The 20,840-nt window shown below is 47.1% G+C and overlaps 1 long non-coding RNA gene across 1 annotated transcript; it reads right to left on the reverse strand.

Moving 5' to 3' along the window:
• On the reverse strand, positions 7,851 to 19,771 carry LOC106502640. The gene is made up of 4 exons (XR_001296274.1): positions 19,610 to 19,771; positions 15,431 to 15,549; positions 15,219 to 15,307; positions 7,851 to 7,883 (listed from the first exon to the last, which is right to left on the reverse strand). It is a non-coding gene; the product is annotated as an uncharacterized LOC106502640 (long non-coding RNA).

Genomic DNA, 20,840 nt, shown 5'->3' on the forward strand with positions numbered 1-20,840 from the left:
TACAGACGTATTCCTGGGTGTTCAGAATTACTAACTCAGTTTGGTGTTGGTGTTCTTTGTGGTGTATTTCTAGTCTCGCTTCCTGCGGCTCCCTTTTCTCCCTGAGATTAAAAAACGAAGCCAGACTTCTCACCTTGCAAAAGGTTAGCCCCATTTCTAAAGACGTTTTGTGAGCTCTTTTGAGAGGCTTGCAAAGTCTCCGATGTCTGTGGGGAGAATCCTAGGTGAAGGGTTGGCAAATGCTACCACAAACCCAAAGAAGTTGCCCTTGAAGTGAAATGAAAAGGGCATTGTGTTCCTTCCCTTTTAATTTCAATCCTGTCATTGTCATTTGTTGAGCAGGGAGCTAGGTAGATTGGGAAAGCTTGATTCCTCCCCCACCTCACTCTGAACTCTCTGTAGCCGGATACAGTTTGTGATTTCCCCCTTCCCCCTCCCTGTTGGTTTTTCCCTCTTCAGTGTACTTGAAACAACCTTTTTGAATATGGAAGGGGTTCAACACAGTCCTAGCAGCTAGCTGAAGGTGGGCATTATCCTGTCTGTACTGCACTGAGTTTACGAAAGCACTTTTTTCAACGCTGACGATACGTATCCGCCTTCTCAGGTGGTGCTTTGTATGAATGTCATAAACAATGGCTACTGTGGAGACAAGCATAATTTCTTTGGCTCACATTTCTCCAGAAAGTACTCACAGGTTGATGGGCTGGTGAAGGTTCTTCCTTGTTTCCATCCATCTGGTTATTCTAATGCTCATCAGAGCTATGATTTCTTGTTTGATAACCCTCCAACGGTTAAAGGGAAGTATGTGTCATCTCAGCACCTGGTTTCAGGAACAAAGTACTCACCTCCCAGTCGAGTAAGCCATTGCAAATAACCTTTGCTCAGGGATCTGCAAAAGCTGAGTAATTCAGCAGCCAGGACTGTCCCCCTGGTGGGTCTGGGGCAGTGGGGGCAGGGGTTTCAGGTGAGCCGGGCTTCAGCAGTTGTCATGGAGACTATCAATCATTTGATGAAACTTCCTGGGGAGGGGTGTGGGGGCAGGGTGAGAAACCACAAGAAAATCGTCTGTCTCTTAACAACAAAGCTATCAGGCTCAAGAGAGTTGGACCACAAGGAAGACTGAGCGCCGAAGAATTGATGCTTTCAAAGTGTAGTGTTGGAGAAGACTCTTTAGAGTCCCTTGGACTGCAAGGAGATCCAACCAATCAATCTTAAAGGAAATCAACACTGAATATTCATTGGAAGGACTGAAACTGAAGATCGAATACTTTGGCCACCTGATATGAAAAGCTGACTCATTGGAAAAAACCCGATGCTGGGAAAGATTGAAGGCAAAAAAGAAAAGGGGATGACAGAGGATGAGATGGTTGGATGGCATCACTGACTCAGTGGACATGAGTTTGAGCAAACTCTGGGAGATGGTGAAGGACAGGGAAGCCTGGTGTGCTGCAGTCCACGTGGTCACAAGGAGCTGGACATGACTTAGAGACTGAACAACTACCAGGCTCAATCCTTTGGGGGCACTTGATTCTGGAAACAGAGGAAAGTCAAGCATTATAACTTCCTTTAAGAAATGTGTCTGATTTGTGATCCATGATTGTCATAATCCTTCAGTGCCCTCAGAGCTTGTAGTTAATTTTGTGTGTAGGGGTTGGGCTGGGCCCATGTGCACAACTCAGTGCTGGCGGTAGGATTTCCTGGCCCCTGTGGGGAATCCTATTCTAGAGTTTTCTGTCTAGAAGCCTAGTAATAGATCACTCCCACTTTGGTACCCAGCCAAGTGATGATGATGCCAGCTCTCCTGCAGTGAGGACATTCTGTGTGCCAAGGGCTCTACCCATATCTTCTCCACTAGCTCTTATTGAAACAGAGCAGGACCCTATGGTCCTTCCCCCACTTGCCCTCCATCTGCCTTTGGTCCATAGAGAAACGTAAGCCAAAAAATGAATTTACTCATCAGAGAAGTGTGAGAAGGCAGAAGTGAAGAAAAGCAGTCAAACAGGACAGAACAATAATAGTTTAGTCAGTAAGTAAAGTCAAGGACCTTCAGTTCCTTCTCAAGGGCTATAGATAATACTTTGAGCCATATCCTGTGAGCTGCCTTGTAGATACTGAAACCCCCATCAGGTGGAAGAAGTTAACTGCACGATGGCCAGAAGGTAGCCATGACATAAACTGCCACAATTCCAAGAACTGGCCTCAGAGATATGGGAACAAATCGACCTTGGAACAGAAGATTAAGTGTACTTAAAACAATCAAGATGACGCTGATCAGACCACTGCATGACCAATTTCAAGGTGATTGTCAGAGCTGACCGCACCGTTTCTACATGTAGCTCCCTCTCTCCACCTATAAAAGCTCTTGTCGCCTGGTTGTCAGGGGTTGGGGCAGGAGTTGGACCTTTAGACAGGTGTCTACTCTCCTCCTTATCTCCTCCTGGGATGCTGGCTTCCAACATAAAGCTAACTTTCCCACCAACTTGCTTCTTTCTTGGCTTTATTGGTGAAACTTGGGACCTCCATTTTCAGTTATATTATGACCCCTTTATAAGGGATGTTGTTAACTCTATCTATACAGATAAGAAAACAAAGGCCTAAAGAATAATTAAAAAAAAAACCCTCTTGGAGGCCACAGAGCTAATAACTGTGGGAGCAGGGCCTTCACACCAGCTGAAGGTGCTTCCCATCATCTGTCTCAGTGGCCCTTGGGGGGCCTGGTGAAGTGGTGCCCTCGGTGCCAATAGGCCACCACGCGGGGCTTTGCTCCATTCCCAGCTCCTCTGGCCCCTCGGGCGCTCTTGTCCACCTCTGGTCTCAATTCCCTGCAACTTTCCTCAGTTTACTTCAACCTCTTACCTGAAAGGACCCAGTCAGTACCGGCTCACCTGCAAATACCTGGTTGAGGGGTAGCAGTTTGGGACGACAGGAGAATGGGAAAAACAGGAATAGGCAGGAAGTTCTAGGAACTTCCATGAGGAGCTTTCTCTTGCTTTTGGCTTCAGGGTGGGAACTGGCAGGTCTGTGCTGTGTCTAAGTGGCCAGGGCAGCAGGACAGGCCCCCAGCCTCCAGCACACAGCATATTTATAGGGACCTCCCAACTTGCCGTCTTCCTGTCTGGAGAGACAGCATGGCTAAAACATCCCCTGGAGATGCAGGCGCCCAGGGCTCCTGCTAAAGAGCACAGCCAGGGAGGAAGTGCCCCGAGGCTGCTGGGCGAGCCGGAAGTGGGAGCTGTTTCTAGCACAGAGGATGTGGCTCAAGACAAGGTATGAGAAACGAAAGTCAAGGAGGAAGTAGAAGTGGGATCCGTAGGTGCCTTGAGGACAAGGAAGTGGCTTTGTTGCCAAAGGTGGAAGGAGGAAACAGTCTCAGGAGGAGGGCTGAGGGGGTGTGGAGGCTGTTTTCTCTTGTGATGTCTGCTGGGGTGGGGGTGGCATTGGAGACTGCAGGCTAGACATGTGCCTCAGGGAGTCTTGGTCAGTGCTCAGAGAAACCGCCCTCGAGGAGAAATATCACTTCTGAAGGCCATGGAATATCGGGTTCAAGAGGTTGAGTTGGCTGGCCTGGGCTTGTGTTTTAGTTCCTGGCCATGGGGGACCCTGGAGGGTGGCTGGGCCTCCAGGCAGGCTCTCCAGGAAGGAAGCTCTAGGGGTTCCTAATCTCTACCACCTGCCTGCACTGATGATACACTGGGATTTACAGGTATCAAATAGTTTCTCCCTCACAAGAACCCCGTGATGTGGGCAAATGCTATGACCCACACCTCACAGAGATAGCACAGCTGAGAGTCACCGTCTAGTAGAGTTTATTTGGCAGCTTGATTTCAATCGGATTGCAGTGCTGCCAGAATCAGGATTCTTTCTGCCAAGCTGCTTGTTCACATACAGGTCTTGCCTAGAACATTCTCCTGCTGAATGTGAACAAGGAGTATAATCAGAGGCTGTTGTGGGGTCCAGGGTCCCTTTGAAAATCAGATGAAAGCCAGTCTATAAGAGCACATAGGTCCTTCAATTTTAGGGGTTAAGGACCTTCTGTAGTGCTTCTTTAAGTGTCTAAATGTCCACAGACTCCATTTAGGAACTCCTGAGATAAGGAAAAAGAAGCTGAAAGAAGTCAGAAAAGAAAGAACCCTCAATGGAAACAGACTTAGAAGTTGAGTTGTCAGTATAGCATATACATTCTGAATTTGCTGCCTTTAACCACACAAGCTTAAATAAACACAGTGGTATTATCTCACATGATAAATATTCTTCTTATTCATAATGTACATTTGAAAATAGATAACTTATTTGTATATTCTACAGGTAGATTTTTTTCCTACTATAAAAGTCAAAACACAAAATAACTTTTGGTAATGTATAGGAAAGCTTCCATGATAGCCTTACTTCCTTTTCTGACCTATTCAGATTGTTCAAGTTCAAGGCAGTCCTCCACTCTTCTAAGAAGACATTTAGAGATGTCTTCCATGGAATCATCCAGAGTCACGTTGTTACAGTAATCTTAAAAAGACTTGCATCTCATTGGAATGTGGTTCTCTGCATATGTTTTACTAAATTGATTATTTTTTGACTAATATTTAAAATTGCTCAGGCACAGAGAAGCTTGAGCTGTCTGAGATGAGAACTATATGGGGAGGCTGCAAAGTTAGAGGGTTTGGACTGGATGATCTCTGAGGCAAAGACAGCCTAAACCAACAGTTTCAAGGCTACCAGCTGGGTTGGAGGCAAGGTTGGGATGAGAACCCTAGTGTCCAATCATCTTCCATGGCTCAGTTCTTTGCTATCCTGCCGACCCACAGACACTCAACATCCATCTATTAAATATGTGGCCATGGACTTTTTTTCTGATCACATTTTCTTCTTCCTTCTGCTCCAAAGTCCTGGCAGGGAGGGGACCTTTGGTCACATGAGGAAGGCACAGGGGCTTTGCTGGCAAAGAGATCGCCCCTCACCCCCTTGCCACCACACTCATGATGAAGGCCAGGGCCATGGTGAGAAAAAGGCGTGCTGGTCCAGGGTGTGTGGGTGGGTCTTGCCTCTGTCTCTGGGGATGGGGCCAGAAATAATGGCCATCACCACTCCCAAGGACTCTGGAGCATCTCTGGGAGGGAGGGTGGTGGTGATGGTGTCCCAGGGAGGCAGAAGGTCCAGAGGCATGTAGGGCAGGGAGAGGAAAGGGCTCCCCAGTGTCCTGCAAAGTCGGCTTGATGTGTGAGGCCTCTGGGTGTGTTTGGGTCCATTTGAGGTAGTGGAGCAAGCTCAGGAGTCAATGTCTGGAGTGCCTGCGTGAGCACTCTTTGGACCAGGCCCTGTGGGAAGTTAGTTGTACAGGAGCAGAAGTCAGGGTCTCCGCTTTTAAGTTTCTAACCTCAGAGGTTGATGTGGTTAAGCACCAAATTTAGCCGCTTAACCTTCAGTGTATTTTCAGACATTTCCCCCTTTCAAGTGGATTAAAACTCGGCTTGAAATTCAGTTCATACAATCGTTATCCGGACAACCATGGATAAGTGAGTTCCTTTAACTTGTTTTGAGCCTCAGTTTCCCTGCTGGCCAAAATAGAACTTCTACCTGTCCTCAAGAAACTATTAGAAATAACCCACTGTAAAAGTTCAACTATAATTCAAATTAGAGGAGCCAAAACAAAACAAAACAAAACAAAAAACCTGGCTCCAATCAAATCCCAGCATGATCTTGTCCAAAGAAAGAGTGTGTGTTTCAGGAGGAGAACCAGCCATCTTGGAGGCAGAGGGAAGGGACTCAGGGTGAGGGGGTTGCAGGGTAGGCTCTGCAAGGAGAGCCCCTTCCTGGCCTGGGACTGTCATCTCCAGCGCTGACTGTGCCCTGTTATGGAAGCAAGTACATCTGACGTCAGGACACATTCAAATCAGGACAGATTCAATTCTCCCAGCCCTGGCTCTGAGCTCACCAAGCAAACTTCCGGTTATAATCTGGCTTCCTGTGTAATTTGCCTATAGGGAGCAAATGTGCGGCCATAGGAAGTAAGTGCCGGTGCTAGGCGGTCATATTTTGTTTTAACGATAAATGAACACTCGGGCACTCTCACTTCTGTGCTTTGGTTTCCTGAGGGCTGGGGAGCATGAGTCAGCATGGCTCTCACACAGCCTTGGACCCCCTGTGCTGAGTCCTTCCACTAAACCAGGCCGCTCTCTTTCTCCCCAGCTGAGGCCTCTGCCCCTCCCCACTGACCACACAAGGTCTCTGAGCCAGTCGTTCCCAGGGGCTGGCTCTGGGCCATCACTCAGCCCCCATGGCTGCATCCCATTGGAGATTCGGAGGAGGGAATGTGCCCACAACTGGAGTCCAGTTCAAAGTAGTAGAGCAGAAAAACCTGGCTCTGATCAGATCCCAGCATGATCTTGTCCAAAGAGTGTGTGCTTCACTCTTTTGGAGGCACTTGGTCTCAAAATGCTAATGGTATGAATGGATGATATAATGCCTGGACTTAAATAGAAAGATACCAGAAGGCACAGCTTTCCCCAGGGGGAGGGGATCCCTATTTGAAGTTGGTGGAAGGAGTATTGGGTAGGGGACTTGGGCTCTAACCTGGTTCTCCCTGTGATTTTCTGTGTGGTCATGGGTTCTTATTTGTAAATGGAGCAGTTGGAGCTGGCACATTGGTGTGATGGATGGGGAGGTACTATAGCACAAAGTTTTCAGTTAATATTAATCTATAAATTCACTGCAGTTCATGGAACTTGAATCAGTTCCGTTCAGTCCCTCAGTTGTGTCCGACTCTTTGTGACCCCATGAACGGCAGCATTCCAGGCTTCCCTGTCCCTCACCAACTCCTGGAGCCGACCCAAACTCATGTCCATTGAGTTGGTGACACCATCCAACCATCTCATCCTCTGTCATCCCCTTCCCTTCCTGCCTTCAATCATTCCCAGCATCAAGTTCTTTTCCAGTGAGTCAGTTCTTCACATCAGGTGGCTAAAGTATTGGAGTTTCAGTTTCAGTATCAGTCCTTCCAATGAATATTCAGGTCTGATTTCCTTTAAGATGGAACTTGAATAGAGAACCCTAGAATTCACCTGGGAGACTAAAGTACCAGCTAGAGACAAGATAATTTGAATGGGAAAGAATATCATGTAGGGCTTGCTCTCTAAACATTAAGACTTATTAAAAAGCTTAAAATAAAAGTATTGAGGCAAGAATAGAAAGTGAATTGGTTGAGCAGACCAGAATCCCAGAAATTGATCCATATGGAAAGTTGGTCGAGGACGGAGGTAGAATTACAAATTAGTGGGGAGAGTCTGGATTTGCAGTGGAACATTTGGTTATCCATATGGAAAAAAAATGTTAAATTAGATCTTTACCTTACAACGTACAAGAAGGTCAACTCAGGTAGATTAAAGACTTACAAGGGAAATGTGGAAACGTGGAAGAATATCTTCTAACACTTGGATGGAAAAGCATATTAAATTAGATGTGAGAAGCAAAAGCCATAAAGGAAAGGTTTATAAATTTGATATTAAATTAAAATTACTGTGCACTAATGATTAAGATAGCTATGTATTGGGAGAAGATATTTGTGATGAATATTATTAGAGTCTGGAGTCACCAACCACAGTTAGTCAACAGCAAGCACATATGAGCATTGTGAGGGCAAGTCCTGGACCCTGCTCATCTTTAGACCTCATGCCTAACTTGAGTGAGTGAGTGTTAGTTGCTCAGTCACGTCCAACTCTTTGTGATCCCATGGACTGTAGCCTACCAAGCTTCTCTGTCTATGGAATTTTCCAGGCAGGAATAGTGGAGTGGGTAGCCATTCCTTTCTCCAGAGGTTCTTCTCAACGCAGGGATCAAATCCAGGTCTCCTGATGGCAGGTGGGCTCCTTACCATCTGAGTCACCGAGGAAGCCCTATAATACAGTATGCAACATAAATGATTGCTTATGTATGAACTGTCACCAAAAAACACTCAAATAGGGAAAGTTGACTACAACTGGAAGAACTGACTGGGGTTTAGAAAAATGAAAGTGTCTTAAAAGTCAGAGGGTTCTGCCTGCTGGATCACAAAGGTAGCTTAGAAGATCCCTAGATTCCCTCATTCCAGGTTCAAGTGAAACACTACATATTGCCTCAGAAGGGTTGCTCACTCTCATGGAAGAAATTTAATTTACTTTTAATTAAAAAAATAAAAATTATATATATATATGGTGTACAATGGGCTTCCCAGGTGGCACTAGTGGTAAAGAACTCTCTTGCCAATGCAGGAGACATAAGAGATGCAGTTCTATCCCTGGGTCTGGAAGGTCCCCTTGAGGAGGGAATGGCAGCCCACTCCAGTATTCTTGCCTCGACAGTCCTGTGGACAGAGGAGCCTGGCGGGCTGCAGTCCTTGTGGTCGCAGGGTCAGACACGACTGAAGTGACTGAACCCACACCCACACACAGATTTAGTGACATGATTGCTATAGTCAAGCTAATTAACGTAGCCTCTTCCCATAGTTGCCTTATTTCTTTGGTGATGAGAGCTCCTGAAATCTATCATCTTAGCAGACTTTCAGTATTCAGCAGAGTATTGCCAACTGTAGTCATCATGCTGTACCTCAGCTTGCTGAACATTCATCTTATATATCTGCAGCTTTGTTCCCTTGGACAAATATCTCCCCATTCCTCCCACCTTCCTAGCCACCCTAGTAACCACTGTTCTGCTCCTTGCTTCTCTGTATTTGATTTTTTAAAAACTAAAGTATAGACGATATACAATATTGTGTTAGTTTCAAGTGTATAACAAAGTGATTCAGATATATAAAAATATATATATTCTTTATTTTCTTTTTAAAACAAGTTATTTATTTTAACTGAAGGATAATTGGTTTACAGTCTTTTTTAAGATTCTTTTCCATCAGAGTTTATTACAAGATATTAAATCCAGTTCCTTGCGCTATACAATAAATCCCTGTTGTTTATTATATATATAGTAATGTGTATCTGTTAATCCCATGTTGTTTCAACTGAAGCCATGTCCGACTCTTTCATGATCCCATGGACTGTAGCCTGCCAGGCTCCTTTGTCCATGCACGTCTCCAGGCAAGAATACTGGAGGGGGTTGCCATTTACTTCTTCAGGGAATGTTCCCGACTCAGGGATCGAACCCGCATCTCCTGCATTGGCAGGTGGATTCTCTATCACTGAGTCACCAGGGAAGCCCACACTCCTTGGTTTATCACTCCCAACTTTGGTAACCACAAATTTGTTTCCTATGCCTGTCAATTTGTTTCAGCTTTATAAATAAGTTCATTTGTATTGATTCTACATATCAGTGGTATCTGTATTTGATTTTTTTTTTAAAGATTTCATATATTAAGTGAAATTATACAGTTTTATTGATTTTCTGTTTGGTTTATTTCACTTAGCATAGTGTCCTCCAGATTCATCCATGTTGTTCCAAATGGCAGGATCTCCTTTTTTTTAAAATACTGAAATATATATAGGTATATATACATATTTAATATATTCCTTTTCTTTATCTAGTCATTCTTGGAAGACACTTGTTAACCATGAGTGCAACCACAACCTCTCTGATGTGTGGCTGTTGATAACTGCAATAAAGTCATGCTCATCAAAATGACATCGGCATCCCTTTCCTAAAAATGAAAAAAAAAAAAAAAAGCCAAAAACAAAACCCTGAATACTTTCACGCAAGCTTTAAAATTAGGCAGGAGTTAGCGGCTCTGCTAGGCTGAGCTGAGACCTTGGGCTCCAAGTGCAAGTGGCAGAAAGGAAGAATGATTGCTTCTGTCTTGCTGACGTGATTCTTTCCTGCTGCGGGCAGAGGGTAGCTGATCATTATAGAAATGAGAGACGGGTTAGTTTTGTAGGGAGAGATTGCGTGTGTGACAGAAGTGAAGAGAGAACAATAGCTTCCCTCTTCAGACTAAATTATTTGATTTTGCCTGAAGCCTGTGGCACCGTCAATGAGCCCAGGGCCATGTCTTTTCTGGTCCACCAGAATCTAGTAGGCAGGGTCTCAGCTGAGTGCAGAGCACCAGGAGACCCTCTAATGAAAGTACCCCACTTCTGTGCAGAAGAAGGAGTGGGACAATCATGACCTTAGCAGCTGAGATCCAGGTAGAGGATTCCCAAGTGCTGATGGCTTCTGTGATGCCTTTGCCTGGCCTCCAAGTAATGACTGAGAATGTATTCAATTTAAAGCAGAAAATTTGAAAATAGAGCCCAATTTGTTTAGTATGGAAGAGTGTGATTTTTTTAAAGAAATAATATGGAATTTAGGCAAAAGTTGGATTTCTTGAGTCATGAGGACTAGTGAAAGTTTTCATGTGTATTTATTGAGCTCATGGTAATATCAGTGCACGAGCTGGATAATAAGGCAACGTGGCTGCAGACTGCCTTTTCCTTTCAGTTCACTGAAAGTTGAGTTCTTTTTTATTTTTTTTTTCCATAATGTCTGTCTTGCTGAACAATAAAATTGGTTCTAAATTGAAATTAGAAGGTCTAAGTGTTCAGCCCAAGCGTATAAGAAAAATTACATTGGTAGGACACTTACTTCCTCTTGAAATGCTTTTGGGAAAATAGTTTCTTTAAATTGGCCTTGCAGAGTCTTTGAGAATATCCTTAGTCCTGCAGAAAGCTTTATGTAAGAATGCCACAAATCTTTCCCTCGCTTTCATTCTCACCAGTGGGGAGAGTGATATAGTGTAGAATATGAGTATAATTTAGTGCTTAGTGCTTCATTTTAAAATACTTTGTGTAAAATATTTCTTTCATGTTGGCTGACCTCCTATTTAAAAAACAACCCACTCCTGGGAGAAATGGTTTAGTAGGATTTTGACTCTTGACTACCTCGAGGGGAATTTTTCTCCGTGAATGTCACATGGCAGGTCACTGTCAAGTGGTGGGTGGCAATTGGTAGAATAAGGGGTGGTGCTGGCTTTTCTGGCTGGAAAGTCCATTTACGATATTTACCAGGTGCCCAGTGCTGCCAGGCTGGGGTGGGCAGACAGCCAGCGGCCCCCCCTGCCCCACCACCCCAGGCCCCGCACACATTTGCATGACTGCTTTAAATAGTAGAATCAATGTCAAATCTGCAGAGAAGTCACAATATGTGACCAGAATGAAAAGTTGGGGTTAAAATTCAGAGCCATGTCTTTAGCTCATTCTTTGACCTTAGCAGTTAACATTAATTTCTTTCCTAAGTAGGTGATTTGAATGCAGCTTATCGAAGGACTTTTTTTTTTTTTAAAGTCTCTGTGGTTCCTTTTATACAGATTTTTTCTTCCCCGCCCCCCGCCTAAGTGCTTAAAGAGGCACGACTTTGAGAAAATAGTCATCTCTCTGGGATTCATTTCAGCTGAAGTCATCAGAAAAGGCATCCAGGAAGGTGGCAGGAATTCAGTAGCCAGTGTACGGGGGCTGGCTGGAATGGGGGCAGAGCTTCCGTTTCCTGGTCTGACACTGCGGCCTGACTGCTGTAGGGTGCATCTGAGATGTTTCACCACGGGTTTGACGACTTGGACCAGAAGGGCATCGTCTGTCTTTGCTTGGCATCCAAACTGGTGGTGAGGTCGCTGGAGAGGGGCTGCTACTACCTGTGCTTCCGGGTTTGGGTGCTGCTGCCTGGCTTCGGAACGGTTCTCAGGGTCCACCCTGACCTCCTCCTTGGCCCCTGCCCATAATTTATTTATTGATTTTGAACCCTTTAAGGGTCTCTTCTTTCTAGCAACTCTGCCTCCCACCCCCGCTCCCATGGACTCCACGCTTCTCATCACTGTCCTTGCTCTATGTGGATACCGTCTCCCTCACTGGCTCCTTGGTGGAGACAGACATCTTATGGGGCCCCGCTCTCCACACTTTCTCCCACTGGATTTCATCCACGAGTCTGTTTCAGCTTTTATATCTGTGCAATACTGCTCTCCCTCTCCATTCTGACTGTCAGCCTCGCGTGTCTATTTCCCGCTGGATCTCCCCATCTGGACACCCTGTCAGCCCTGACATTGAATTTCCCCTCCATCCTTCCCTGTATCTCAGCCTCCCCATTCAGCCTGCATCTCATAACATTCCAATTCCTAGGGAAGCTCCCTTTTCCCTTTCTCCCACCTCCACTTTCCTCGTGTGTCCTTGTCATCTCCCTGGTACAGCCTAAGCCCTTTGCCGGGGCTTCAGAGCAGGTTCCCGTACTTGCATTTCAGCCCTCGGATCTACCCTGACTGCTGCAGCTCTTACTGCTCAGTTGGCTCAGTCACGTTCTACCAGACTCCTCTGTCCAGAATATGGGAGTGGTTTGCCATTTCTTCCTCCAGGGGATCTTCTAGAGCCAGAGATCGAACCCACGTCTTCTGCATGGGCAGGCAGATTCTTTATCACTGAGCCACCTGGGAGCCCTCCTTTAGGTTACTCACTTTCACTGCTGCCAGCAGAAAAGTTGCATTTCACTTTGTATCTCCTTGCTTCTGCTGTTGTTCCCTGCTGTTGGATACTTTGAAAATAACATCTACTAATTGAGAAGCGTTCATTTCAAATACTCCCTCTAACTTCTTTAATTTTTAAATCTCTGGGGTGCTTTGCCTGTTGAAGGTCATGTTTATCATCCTTACATTCTCAGGGGCCTCAGGGTCTGAATCTGTGTAGTGCCTACAAATTTAATAAATCCTTTCTAGAAACTTTGATGGTCTAGTTGGTCTAGAAACTCACTTGGTCTTTATTTTATCTCCTGAACTGTGTTTAAGCTCTTTTGTTAGGTGCCCCTTTGGGTTTTCTCTCAGACCTCCTCACTGTAAGGTGGAAGTCCTCTGACTCCTTTTACTTCTGATGCAATAGCATCAATGCTTCTACATATGGAATCTCATCTCTTTTCCCTGCTTTTTTGCAAAACACTTCTAACTGTAAGATGACATAATAGTTGAGTGAGCCATTCAGGGGCCATTACTCTTCTGATCCTAATTTACATAGGGTCCACACGCTATTATAATAGCACAGTCATAGGCTCACAGCTATATTCAGTTCAGTTCAGTCACTCAGTTGCCTCTGACTCTTTGCCACCCCCGTGGACTGCAGCATGCCAGGCCTCCCTGTCCATCACTATCTCCTGGAGCTTGTTCAAACTCATGTCCATCAAGTCAGTGATGCCATCCAGCCATCTCATCCTCTGTCATCCCCTTCTCCCCTTGCCTTCAATTTTCCCAGCATCAGGGTATTTTCCAATGAGTCAGTTCTTTGCACCAGGTGGCCAAAGTATTGGAGTTTCAGTTTCAGCATCAGTCCTTCCAATGAATATTCAGGACTGATTTCCTTTGGGATTGACTGGTTGGATCTCCTTGCCAGTATATGCCCAAAAGGGCTCTCCTTTGAGATAGATAGAGTAATTCACAGCGTTTATGAGGTCTTCCCTAAAGAGCAACCTCCTCCCCTGCATGACTTCTTACCCTGTTCAGGACTCAGACAGGAAACTAAGCAGGAGGCCGTGTGGAAGGGGATTTGGCTCTGTGTGGCTGGGCAAAGAGGCTTTCAGGACTGATCTTGGTTTAGGCCAACGCAGCTATCCAGTCCCTGCTGCACCAGCCTGGGGTGGGTAAATACAGGTGGGGGCTGGTGCAGGTATGATTGCCAAAGGCAAGTGGACTTTGATGGATGGCGTCGACCCCAGGTGTGAAGAAGAGCCCAAAGAAGCAGCAGAGAATTCATGGTCTTCTCAAACAGAGTGGAAAATAAAAAGGCGGAGCTGAACCAGTCTCACCCAGTTATGCTTCTTAAGTATCACCCAGAGGCATCTGTGTGCCTGGGCAGTGGGAGAAGCTTCTAGAAGGAAGCATAGGCGAGGGGAAGAGTGTTCTCTCCCTTAGGAGAATAGACTCCTAAGTATTGAGCTCATTCTCTTGGTCTCTGCTCAGATAACTTCAAGCCCTCAATTTTTGCACCCCAACTTTATTCTGCAAAAGGAAATAGCCTACAAAACTCTGCTTTGTCCAGATTAGTCAAAATTCAATACATTTGTCTTGAGGCTTTCCTTCTTCACCTGTGTTAAGTTGGAGACACTGCCAATCTTCAAAGACTTCCAGGACAAATTCAACTGGCATAGCAATCCCTGCAGGGGCCACCACCACAGCCACAGCAGCAGCAAACCAACTCTGTGGGAGGCTTTCAACATGCGGCCTCGTTTATTCTCGAGTATCAGGAAATCTAACCAAAACTGACTCAAGCAAATGGGACATTTATTGGGACATGGAATTAAATAACTTCTTAGTCCCAGTTCCCGCCACCCAGGCTTGCAAGATCGCCATAAGGGGTTGTTTCTCTGTTGCTCTCCCTACATGGTCTGCGGTCCATTTTCAGGTCCCCAGTAGTCATAAGACGCTTCACGGGAGTGACAACCCACACCCTCTCTCCTTAACTTGAGGGGAAGAGCAAGCCAGCTTTCCCTGTGATCAAACATCAGCCTGGCTGTATCTGATTGGCCCTGAATGACCTGACCTGGGCCACGTGCCCATCCATGGACCAGCCACTGTGGCCTGGGCGATGGAATGCATTGATCAGTTGAGCGCCAAGCCCCGAGGGCTTGGTGACCAATTCACAGGAGAGAGGCTGTTCCTCCAAAATGAACTGAAGGTGCTTTGTGGAGTGGAGCCTGGGGGCAGTAATAACCGTAGCCATATATTTCGGTCTTCTCAGACCCTAACCTATATGTGGCTCCTCATTAAAATGCAGATTCTCACTAGAAAGACTCATTAAAGTGAAGAGTCTCTTCCAGAGACTTTGGGTTGAGCCCAAGAGTCAGTTTGTACCAAGTTCAAAGGTGTCGCCCATGACCTCGACCACACCATGCGTCGAAAAGCATGATAGTGGCTAAGGTCATAGCATAAGTAGGGACAGAGCCATACTTGAGTCCTGGCCTCACTGATTCCACAATTGGGTGGCTTCTGCACCTGTCTCCGTCTCTGTTGACACTGCCTGACCACATGATGAAAATTCTCTTTTCCTCTGAGCCCCACCAGCATTATCTATTTCTTGCATAGTGTTTAGGTTCCATATGTTACTCTAGTTATTTGGGTAGGTGGTACAATGCATTGCAAGTTGCTCTCTCTTTCCCCTTGAACTTCACCTAGAACCCTATGACAACAGTCAGTTGACTGGACTGAGGTTTTCCTGAGGTCAGAGTAGAGTCCCATCCCTGTATCAGAATCTAGTGCTGAGAGCTGATTACTGTCTGGCCACAGGGAGACTGTCTTGGAGACTGACCATTGGTGGAAAGATCAAGTCAACCCATCAGCAAGGATGTTCGAGCCCCTCCTTGTGTTCAGTTTCCACATGCTTCTCTTGGGCAGGACCTAGAAAAAGTAAAAGACACAAAGACATGGGTCCTGCCCACTTCGATCTACACTGGGAGACCAGAATAACCCACTTGACGCAGTGGTGAACAAGACAAGACACACTTGTAATTAAAGGCTTACTTGAAGGACTCGAAGTGATGTGGGATTCAGAGGTGGAAGAGATGCCGAAGAGCCGGAGTAGGCTAGAGAGACTTTGTGAGAAGGTGGGACCTCAGTTCAGTTTTGAAAGCCAGCAGGATCTGGGGCAGAGCACAGGGCATTTTAGGCCAGGGAAACAAATAACTCACAACACTCACTTCTTCATGTAGAGACAGAACATCTCTGTAACCATGTTTGCATTGGGCACTCTGACGGCACGGTAGGTGACTCTCATTGCTGCCAAAAGTGACTTGATATTTATTCAGACTTTAAATAAATTGGCGTATGACATCAGGCATAAGGAATCTCATTTGGACAGGGACTAGACTTAAAGGGTCGAGTCCCTTTGCAACTTAAAAAAAATTTCAGTGGCTAATTCGATGAATCAAAATTAAATTAAAAACTGAAAATTAATTCAATGTTTTATCTCCATGAGATCTAAAAGCCTGGGAACCACATACCCCAAGACGCAGGGAGGAAAGGATAGTGGGGACGAGAAGGGATGGGCAGTCACCTCGGTGACTTGTTTGTTCATGTCCTCAGGAGGTATTATAGACCTCAGAGCCTACAGTTTTTATTTAATTTGAGGCACTTCAGAGTTTGAGGTTCCCAGGTGGTGCTAGTGGTAAAGAATCTGCCTACCAATGCAGGAGACTCAAGAGACTTGGGTTCCACTCCTGGGTTGATCCCCTGGAAGAGAGAATGACTACCCGCTCCAGAATTCTTGCCTGGAAAACTCCATGGGCAGAGGAGCCAGGTGGGCTAGAGAGTGTGGGGCTACAAAGAGTCGGACATAACTGAGCAACTGAACACATACACCGAATTTGAGGAGACTGAGGGAAAAATTGTTCTCTGGGCGTGACAGCTGAGGCTGTGTGTGTGCTGGCTTGGAGAAAATTGGGACACTGACTTAGGAACCCACTTCAGCCTTGGTCATGCTGCTTAGGCTGGGCTCTCTGTCAGGGAGGGGTCCTCAGGGCTAAAGTAGGAGTAAAGGGATGGAAGAGAATCTGGAACCAAAACAAGTCCGTCAGCTCTTAAGGACATTTCAGCAGAAGAAGTGTGAAGAAGAGGAACACTAGAGGCATTCCTACTCGTGGGTCCAACAGGAAATGCTGATGGGGCGTGGCACGTGGGCCAGAAGCTGTGCTGGGTCCAGCCTGGATTATTGAATAATGGTGCTTGTTTCACCCACACAAGCAGTACTTTAAAGACCACATGAAATCATGAAGTGGTCCGGAGTCACCCTAGCTTCTGACTGTTGTTGGGGATCAGCGGTTGAGAAGGACACAGATGAATGTGGAGAGTCAGATGCACGTGTGCATGTGTGGAGAACGGTGGAAGGAACGACCAGGATGGAGGAGGGGTGACATTTCTACTGGGGAAGGAACCAAGGCAAAGGCAGGAGTCAAAAAGGCTTTTGCCCCTCCCAGTTTTGCTGAGAAATAATTGGCGTACGTCATTGTATTAGGTTGAAGGCAAATGGCAGGTTGGTTTGATCTATGTCCACTGTGAAATGATTACCATAAAAAGTTCAGCTGATAGCCATCTTCTCCTAGAGATACAATGAGAAGAAAGAGCAGCTAAAAAATGGGGGGGAAATGTCTCCTTGTTGTGAGGACTCAGGATTTGCTGTCTTAACTTTCCTGTGGGTCATGCAGCTGTAGGCACTGTGTTGTATGTTGCGTCCCTAGGCCTTATCCATCTTACTGCTAGAAGCTTGAACTTCTTTCTTTGGCTGTGTCATGCAGCCCGTGGGATCTTAGTTTCCTCACCAGGGATTGAACCTGGGCCCCTGGCAGTGGAAGTGTGGAGTCGTAAGCACGGGACCGCCAGGGAAGTCCCTTTTGCCTACCTTTCTCCAGTTTCACCCTGGGTTTTGAAAATTCCACTTGGAGGACTGATATAATTTGTGCTGCTGACCCAAACGAGAGGCAGCTCACATCGAGATTCCTCTTGGTCAGGTCAGTGTGAGTGGCGGCTGTGGCTCAGTGCAGAAAGGGTGGGGAGAGGTGGGTGGGATTTAAGGCCCACAACTCCCACAGGCCTGGGTTGGAATGCTGACATCAATTTAAACTCAGGACTCTGTTATGCCAACTTCCGGAAGCAGGTCTGGTCACAGGCCGGCCCTGGAGCAGAGCTGACAGGCCTGTGGGGTGTGGGGCCTGGGGTGCTCTGCCATCTGCTTTCAGCTGGGCATTGGTGTGAGCGTGAGCACAGATTCACATCCTTCCTCCCTTCACCATGAACCCTAGTGATGGGGTGAGCGAGTTGATCATCCTCATGGCAGTATGAAATGTGTCATAAACACAAAACTAACCAAGGACACCACGGGCACAGACAGGTAGATAAACAGCATGTCAGTCCTCAGCCCGACCGGGCATCCAGCTCCCACCAGGAGCAACAACAAATCCAATTCTGCAGAAAGGAGGCAATTCTTCTCCTCCTGTTCCATCCACTGGCTTGCATGTCACTTGGAAATGCCTTTATTCCCTCCATTTGAAATCAGGATTTTCAAGTAAGACACTACAAATTGAAAAGCAAATAAATATTGCAGCCATGAGACTAGGATCCCTGGGAGTTCAAGAAATAATATAGAGGGGAGGGGGTGGGAGGGAGGGTCAGGATGGGGAGCACATGTACACCCACGGCTGATTCGTGTGAATGCATGGCAAAAACCGCCACAGTATTGTAAAGTACCCTCCAATTAAAAACAACAACAACAACAACAAAGAGAAATAATATAGAAACCAGACAGAAAATGCAAGGCATTTTCCTGTGGTGTACCCCAGCACTTGATTTTTAAGTTGACTATGCAATTAATAGTCAACGCTATTTAACACCAGGAAAATTGACTTTATTTTGCTTGTTTAGAGAGTGTAGACCGTGGGAAGCGGGGTGGGGGTTAGAGTCATTCACAGATTTTAAACAGAGTTACATCTGCCTGCTTATATCGACAAGGAAGGTAACAGCAACAAAAAATCTACCTGTGGAAAAGTCCTGGGGAATCCAGTGAGATCCTAAATAAATCCTGTGTCTGCGTGCAAGTGTGTGTTAGTCACTCAATTGTGCCTGACTCTGCCACTCTATAGACTGTAGCTTACCATACCCCACTCTGTCCGTGGAATTCTCCAGGCAAGAATACTGGCAGGCAAGTGGGCTGCCATTTCCTTCTCCAGGGAATCTTCCCAACCCAGGGATCAAGGTCGGGTCTCCTGCATTGCAGGCAGGTTCTTTACAATCTGAGCCACCAGGGAAGCCCAGTCCGGTGGGTAATAAAAGACAAATATTTCTATTTGGTAAAAGCCAAGAGAGGATAGATACCAGCTAGGCTGCACCTGCTTTTCTTATCTAACCTTTTAAGAAAGCTCTCACTAGTTTCCTGTTTATCCACACCCCCAGCTGAGGAAGGAGCTTGTTCCTGTGGGAAGATTCTGTTTGCAGCCCCTTCTCCACCTCCCTGAACACAAGGCTCTGGCTCCCTTTTTTTTTTTTTTTCCACATGATGGATTTACCCGCCCTGGGGAAGAAAGTGACAGAAACCTGGCTTGGGATGTATGATTGTGCTTATTTTCAGTTATTGATTTAATACAATTAAATATATCAACGAAACCCTAGTCACTTCTCGACAGTACTTTTTGCAAGGGCTGTGCGCGCGCGCACACACACGTTCAGGAAAGTTAGTAAAGAAAAGAGAAGCTTGAGAACGTTCGGCTGCGCAGGGAGCTGCAAGGCGGGCTGAGCATCCGCCACCTCGTCCCACTCCCTGCATCCGGGCTGGGAATCCAGCAGCAGCAGCAGCCGCCCGCCTAAAGGGGCCCGGCGCCCGGGTTGGGTAGGCAGAGCCCCGCGCTGAGGGCGGGACTGGGGCTTTGGGGGGAGATAGAACCGCCGGTCGGGAGGGCGCGCAGGTGCTGCGGGCGCGGGGGTGGGTGCAGCCTGCAGACAGGCGCCGCTGCCGCCGCCCCGCCCCCGGCCCCCGGTCCCCCGCACCTGTCCCCTGCGTCCTGCGCCCCTGCGCCGCCACCCGGAGCCCCCTACGCCCCAGAAGAGCGGGGCGGAGCACCCCCGCCAGCCGGGCAGGTGACGCCCGGGCTAAGCCTCCTATGGGTCCCGCGGCCCCTGTCCCAAAGGGCCCAGAGGGACTGAATTCCTGGATACCTCTCTGTCCTCCTCGGGTATCCAGTTTCCTCTCTGGGGGGACCGGGAGGCCAGCGTCCCCGCGCTCGTGGTCAGCGAGGCTGCCACTGGGCTTGGGCAGCGACCTGCAGTCCTTCCAGGCAACCAGGCGCGCCCTCTGCCTGATTCCGTGTCTGAGGAAGTCCGCAGGGCGTCTCCTGTGATACAGGTTTTCAAGGGCTTTCATGGCCACCTGGCGCCTGCGGTCACCTGGCTCATCTCAAAATAAGTTACCAAATAGCCCATGATCCAGGGCCCAGCCTGGGCTGACAGCCCTGAGCTGGGGTTGGTGAACTGCGTAATTGAAGCTTCCTCCGGGAAGCCTACTGGCCTGCCAGAGTCCACTGGTGTTGGAAGAACACAGAATCTCAAAGATCTGCTACTTCACTGACAAAACCAGCTTTCTCTGCGCACCCTTCCCCCTCTTTGCTTTTGTAGTGAGTGAGGGTACAGACTCCTGGGAGTAGGGGGGGTGTGGGTGCTGGTGGAAGGGGCACCCCAGAGATGGGGCTGCAGACTCCAGGGCTCTGGGAGCCTTTGAAGGGCTTTTGGGGGAGCTGGGCGGTTGAGTTTCAGAGACCAGACTGCTTTCATTTTTTTTGGTTGCCTTCATCAAGATACCTCATTCTTTGACATTTCCTGCCCAGAAACCTTTGAACCCTATTCTTTTTTGCTGATTGTGTGTTGTGCTCTGGGAAAGTTTTTTTTTTTTTCCAAGTCCCTTCTGTTTCTGAGCGCTGAGCGGAAGAGAACAGGGGAAGGGGGATAGAGTGGATGGTGGTCCCATCCTACCCTAGGTCAGAGACTCTGATATGGGGAGGGGCACCAGGCCTGGAGTGACCCTCAAGACATCAAGATTCCATCCCCGGGCCATGGTTCTGGGCAGGAAGAACCTGACCTAGTTTTAAAGAACTCAGGAAAAATATCTTGTGTCCTCCTAAGCCCACTACTGTTGTCCGAATGCTTGTTAGTCAGTTGCCCTCTGACTTTTAGCTCTGACCCCATCTTTGTGAGTAAGCCTCTCACCTCCTTGGCCAAGGCCCCTGCAGGGGGCCTTTTGCGGAGCTCTGTCTATTAGGCTGCTTTTAGTATCTGGGTCAAGTTGGAAAAAAACCTTTTTCTGTTGAAGGGTTTCTTACGTGTCTTTTGTGAAGACAAGGTTTTTGGTGTTCACTAAGAATGATAAACTGGTGCTGGTGATTAGACTGGGGGA

The sequence above is a fragment of the Capra hircus genome, chromosome 11, assembly GCF_001704415.2.
Source record: "Capra hircus breed San Clemente chromosome 11, ASM170441v1, whole genome shotgun sequence".
In the NCBI taxonomy this organism is placed as follows: domain Eukaryota; kingdom Metazoa; phylum Chordata; class Mammalia; order Artiodactyla; family Bovidae; genus Capra; species Capra hircus.